Genomic DNA, 5917 nt, shown 5'->3' with positions numbered 1-5917 from the left:
TTCAGTGGGTCATTACCTATTATAAATTCATAAAAAATCTGTAAATACAATTATATTGAAGAGGGATGCTTAAAGATTGCATAGAGTATTTTATGGCATTTTCTGCAGTTTTATGTATATTGACACACCTTTAGGTCTGCAAGACATGTTATTTGTGTTACGTGGCTAGAACGCTACAATGTGATTGTGGCACGTGAGAACGAACCCATACACACGCATTGCCAAAAACCTCTGCAGCATTAATTCGGTCCTTAACCCAGGTACTTCACCCAGTCCAGAGACTGCTGTGGAATCATCAATATGTTGAGAAGATCTTAATGCACGAGGCAGCATCCTCTGCTGGTCGTGCTTTCAAGGGGTCTTGATGATGCATATTCTATATGGCAACTATTGCCGATTGTACTTGATGTAGGTTAAAAAAAATAAAAGCAAATTACTATTTTTGCCTTATATTAAGAGACTAATGTCAATTTCAGGTGACTATCATTAAACCTATATTTGCATTTTTTGAAAATGGAGTATTTTATTTGTACTTCGTTCAGTAGTTTAGATTCAAAACATAATTTGGCTTTTGGCATTTTTTCACAAGCCTCATACAATTCCATTTAAAATTAATCATCGTGTATCACCTGTCATTCATAAGGTTGCTTTCCTCATCCTTACTGGTTTGCTTTTCTAAAAGACCTTAACCTAATGATGATTGGATACTGAACCCAATAAAAATATCTTTGGTTAAGGTAACTTGTCATTATTAACCTCCTAGAAGTTGGCATGTAAGTACTTCAGGTAATGTTTCCTCAATTATTATGCTCCACAACCCCTCCTGGATGAACCACACTTCTCTCATGTTCTGCCCATCCCCGGCTGTGGACAGAATTCAGAATTGTTTTCATGCCCCTGCCTCCCTACACACACTCATTGCTCAAGAGTTTCAGTGTAGTTGTAAGAAAACAGGTTTTTGAGACTTCCAACTGCTGTTTAAGAGTCAGATGGCTAGAAGTAAGATGTAGTCATTACGATACATAAATGGGTTTGAAACTGATTGGAATTTTTCCTTTTGTTTCCCTAAAAACTAGTTGACAAATCATGGCAGATTCTAAAGTATCTAATTTTTAGCTTTAAATGGACTGTGTTGTTTCATTATCTTCTGGAATGTAAACCTGCTGCAAACAAGTTTTTCCAAGCAGCCTTGCCTTTTCATCATTGTAGCTGGTGTGGGATTTGGAATGGTTGTTTTCAGTGTGCAGTAGTTGAGAAGGTCCAGGAAGGTTTAACAGAAGGGCCTTTCTGAAGTTGCCACCTCCCTTGAAATCCATCTGTGCCTCAGATTGTTACAAGTTCTTGTAGTATTCAGGCTTCTGGTGCATGTTATGGCACCAATATATTCTGCTGGGTACTGTATCTGTACCTTACGTCTCTTGGGAGGCTTGGGCTTTGTCTAAACATTGAAAAAATAATAGCCTCTTCCAAAACACTTCTCTATTATCCAACACTCTCTGAAAGTGCATTCATGGCACAGATACCTAAGAAAATGTGAATGAATAAGAAGATTAGGAGGTAGGAGCGAAGTGCTGAGCTGCGTGAAGTCAGCAAATTTGGACAAAGAATAATGCTTCAGATCAGCATCAATTTTTTGGTGGTTGGTAAATTATTCAAAAGCTGGTTCTTCGGAGTTTGAACAAACTGGTCATCATTGCCAAATTCAGTCCTAAAGTGATTGTCCAAGTCTGGTCTTGAAATGGGCTAACCACAACTACTGGCTGAGTATGAGCTACTCACGGGCAACGTGCTAGCAGCCTTTGTGCCGTGTTCAGGTAAAAGGCAGTGAGAGGAAAGGCTGCGGCCACTGCTGCTGTCTCCTGTTTTCTTCTTCCTTTCTTCCACTTTGCAGCTTTGCTCAGGGTTGCTCCGAACCAGGCTTCCCTGTGCTTCATCTCTGTCCTTCCCATGAATGCAGAGCAGTGATTACCTTAATTAGCTCTTGCAAATAGCACGGTGCTTTTGTGTTTGAAAATAAAGCTGCCCAGAACGTGTGATGCAGATGTAGCGACCAGCACAGGGAGGAGGCATGTGGGCAGCATCGTGGGAGCTGTAGGTGCATTTCCATGTTCCTGTGGTGCCCCTTACTGCCCCTTTGGGACTTGGGAAGAGCAACGGTTTCGCACAGGTGTCCATTAATACTTGTGGATGGAGGAGAAAGTCTAGCCATGTGGGATTAGAGGCAGATGAGCTGTCTGGTTGTTGGATATTGAGGTAGAAGGGAGGCCCTGGAGCTTCTGTGTGCTTGAAAAATGCTGTCAGTGGGTACTGTAAGCCTGTCTGTAGGTGGTTCCTACATCTCCTTCAGGAAATGTGAGTGTTGGAGAGATGTGAGAAGGCAGAACAGGATGAAATTCAGGCAGGTGTCTGAGGCTCAGAATTACGATCATCTGAATAACGTGTTAGAAGGCACAGGAGACGCAAGTCAACTTCTCTCTGTCAGAACTGATGGGATACAAAGCAAATGTGGGTGAGAAACACCAGTTTACTAACATTATAAGGGCAAAAATGCCAATCTATAAATTAAGAAAAATGGGCTATGTAGCTACATAAAGCCGACTCCAGAAATACTCTTCTCCAATTACCTTGTGTGTTGTCTTCAGGTACATGTGTGTACCCGGGTGCACGACACTTTGGTTTTCAGGCACTGAAAGCATAAATCTGCAGGGTCTACAGGAAAACGTAATATATCGGTTGATTATCCCATAGCTGCCACCACCGGTTTTCCTTCCCGTTATCTGAAACATCTGGAGCTTGCTGTTAGTGCGTGAACTGCCCGTAAATCAAACGTGCCAGGGGATTACGAATGTGCCCCGTCGTGTTTGGATGACAGCACGTTCCTGCAGCTTCACCGGAGTCCTGCACTGCCCGTGAAAACGCAGCTGCAGCTCCCTTCCCTCCGAGGTATTTTAGCAGCACCTGCTGGCTGCCGCACGCATCAACTTCCCAGCGTAGGAGCAGAGTTAAGGGGATGATAGGGGCTTATCCTTGCTGCAATGCGTTTAGTTATGCACGCTAATTCCAAGTTGCTGGATGAAAGGTAAAGAGCAGTAACAGTAAGCATTCAAATAAGTTGTCTGAAGATGTCTCATGCACCTTTCCAGGCATTTCTGGGTGAGGATGAGGCCACCTCACCCAGATACCTTTTGATATCTTTTGATATCTTCAGGCAGCTCTTCTAAGCCCGCTAAAAAGGGGATGCTTCAGAGGGGGGTCCCGCACAGGTGTTACCAGCTGTGAGGCCGGCTGATTGCCGTTTCCTGGCTTCATGCTTTCAGTAGCGTCAAGTCATCGTTTTTGAACAGTTCAGCACGAGTAGTTTTGCTGCTGCTGGCAAAAAGTTCACTCTGGTTCACTTTCTTTTTTTCCACTTTCTCCAATCATACAGAATCAGGTCAGGATGATCTAATTTTCTCCAGTTTTGGAAAAAAAATAATTGTTAGAGAAAACATTTTCTCTATTTTTCCTCTTTCAATGACTATCTTTTGATTCGTTCGAAATTAACCATGGAATTGAGGTACTTACAACCACAGAGCAGCTGGACTCGGCTATGATGGGAGGGAAGAAGGAGATGTGGTGTCCTTTCACCATTTTCCTGCTGTCCCCAGGCTGCAGTGACAGCAGCGGGGCTGAGATACACGTGAGGTGTGCTCTCCTGCTGCATGATGGCAAGTGTTTTCCTGTCAGACTGCTACCAGTTTCAAGCAGGGATTTTTTTTTGGTGGAGGAGCCTTCTTCCATCCACAACAGAATTTCTGAAGAGAGTAAGATGAACAGACAAATTTAGGGAGATTAGGAATGTGAGCATAAATCCCCAGAGATTTTCTTGACCACCGGATTATTTTGGGGTTAACGTGTCTTTCTTTCTGTCTTTGAAACAGCTTTGCAGAGTGAGGTTTTCAAAGACAGTTCCTGTACAGAATAGGATAGAACTTGAATCTCAGAGTTTTGTTGGACAGAAAGCCATTTCCTGGGCATTTCCATACCTCCTACTTAAGTGGTTTTTTGCTTGTTTGTTTTTCAACCATCACTCCTCCTGTGTAAGCCACTGACTGTGTAATTTGATGCAGAAATATACTTGTGTGTGTGGAAGGTGAGTCCCAGTGCTCAACATTCAGACAAATATCCAGTGGAAGCCCCTACAGACAGACATCGACTGTGGCTGTGTGACCATCGCTAGGGAGGGAATATTGTAGAAATTGTAGCCCTGGACTCCTCCATGAAAACACTGCCAAAGGGAAAGGGGAGAAATAGAAAATGGAAATTGCACTAAAAACATCAGAGTTCTAAGGCTGCAAGTAGGTGATAGCAAAGAAAAACATTCCTTCTTCAACTCCTGGTCAACTTTGCATCTCACAGCCTGAGTGAATACAGAGAAGGCTGTGGCACAACTGGGTTGGTTGCAGGAATTCATAGCACTGAAAGGTAGTTGGGGAAGAATAAATAAATGTGCTCTTAGAAAGCTTACAGAAGAGCTTAATTTACAGAAGTCAAGCTCTAACAGAAAGTCTGAGCTGGCTGGCTGGAAGGAAAAAGAATTGGAGAAAAAAAAATGGAAAAAAATTGAAAGTGTAAGGTAATACAAAGCTTTAATTGTATTTAAAATCATTTTGGTGCAAAGAATTCATTGAAAGATATTGGTAAATATTAGGAATATCAAGGAAGTGGGTGTTTTCAAAGAGCCATGATGCAGAAACTGATTCTAAAGAAGCTTGTTCTTGTTAATGGGATCAAAACCAGGGCAGAGTATAAGAAGAAAAGGAAAACTGCTGCCGTAACCCAATTTGGGCAAGGCCACCTTCCAGTGCAGAGCTGACCCTGCAGCACCTCCAGTCGCAGGCGTGCTGTTACACAGCAATTGCTGCCTTGAATTACGGATCCTAGCAGACAGTGGGGAGCCGGAAAGCTTCCCCTTGGCCTCGCCAAGCTCTGCTGTTCTGTGAGCCTGTGATCTGATAACGCCTCAGGTTTTCGAGATCCCTTTCTCTTTCAGTGCCTATCTTCCTGCTCTCACCGTCCCCACCACCACTAAAACTCAAACTCCGGGGCTCCCCCACAGCAGGCTTGATGCTCCTACCAGGTAGAGACACTGGTTTTGGTTCAGGGGCTGAACTCTGATTTTTGTGTCATCAGCTGTGATTCATGTGGGTAGCCGTCATAGCGGCCTTCACTCACTTTATTTTAAATATAAACCCACGTTAAAATTTTAGAAAATATATTAAAAAAATAAATGAAAATTGAAAGTTGTGCTGCCGAAGGATCACCCAGAGCCCTGTCCGTGCTGACTGCACCGCATGCCCTCCTTCACAAACTGGCAGCCAAAGAAAGCACACATCCCCCTGGTGACGCTGGACGGCAGCCTCTGCCCAAAAACGCTGCTGCTGGGTGTTTCTCCTGAAGCCTGGTTGGGTGTCTCTCCAGATTATCCCATTTTTTGAGGAGTGCTTGCAGCCCCTATCGATGAGAATGGCTCGCCACGTGACGCGTGGTGTACATCTATCTGCTGGCCAAAATTATTTGCAATTTTTACTTTCAGTTTAACTTAGGTTTAATTGTCTCGATTTAAGCCTCTTGCACTAACACTAAGCTGCTTTTGTTTTTACTTTGGATCCAATAATTTTAATGTTTCCTCCATATGGCAGTGGGTTTTCAAAGGAAAAAAAAACACAACAATGTTTGAGGCAGAGTTGTTTGAATGGATTGAAATTAGGAAAGTGAAACTAAAAATATAAATAGGACTTCAGGCTAATGTGACATATGAAGGGAACTTTTGAGTAATATTTTGCTGTATCAAACATTTGACAAACGTGTTTGTGTCTTACCTTCAGCCTTTCTGTGTTTGCAGTGGGCTCTCTGGCTTCGGCAGCAGCTGGATAGG

Source organism: Anas platyrhynchos, chromosome 1 (assembly GCF_047663525.1).
Source record: "Anas platyrhynchos isolate ZD024472 breed Pekin duck chromosome 1, IASCAAS_PekinDuck_T2T, whole genome shotgun sequence".
Lineage (NCBI taxonomy): Eukaryota > Metazoa > Chordata > Aves > Anseriformes > Anatidae > Anas > Anas platyrhynchos.
Note: the sequence above shows the minus strand (reverse complement) of the source record.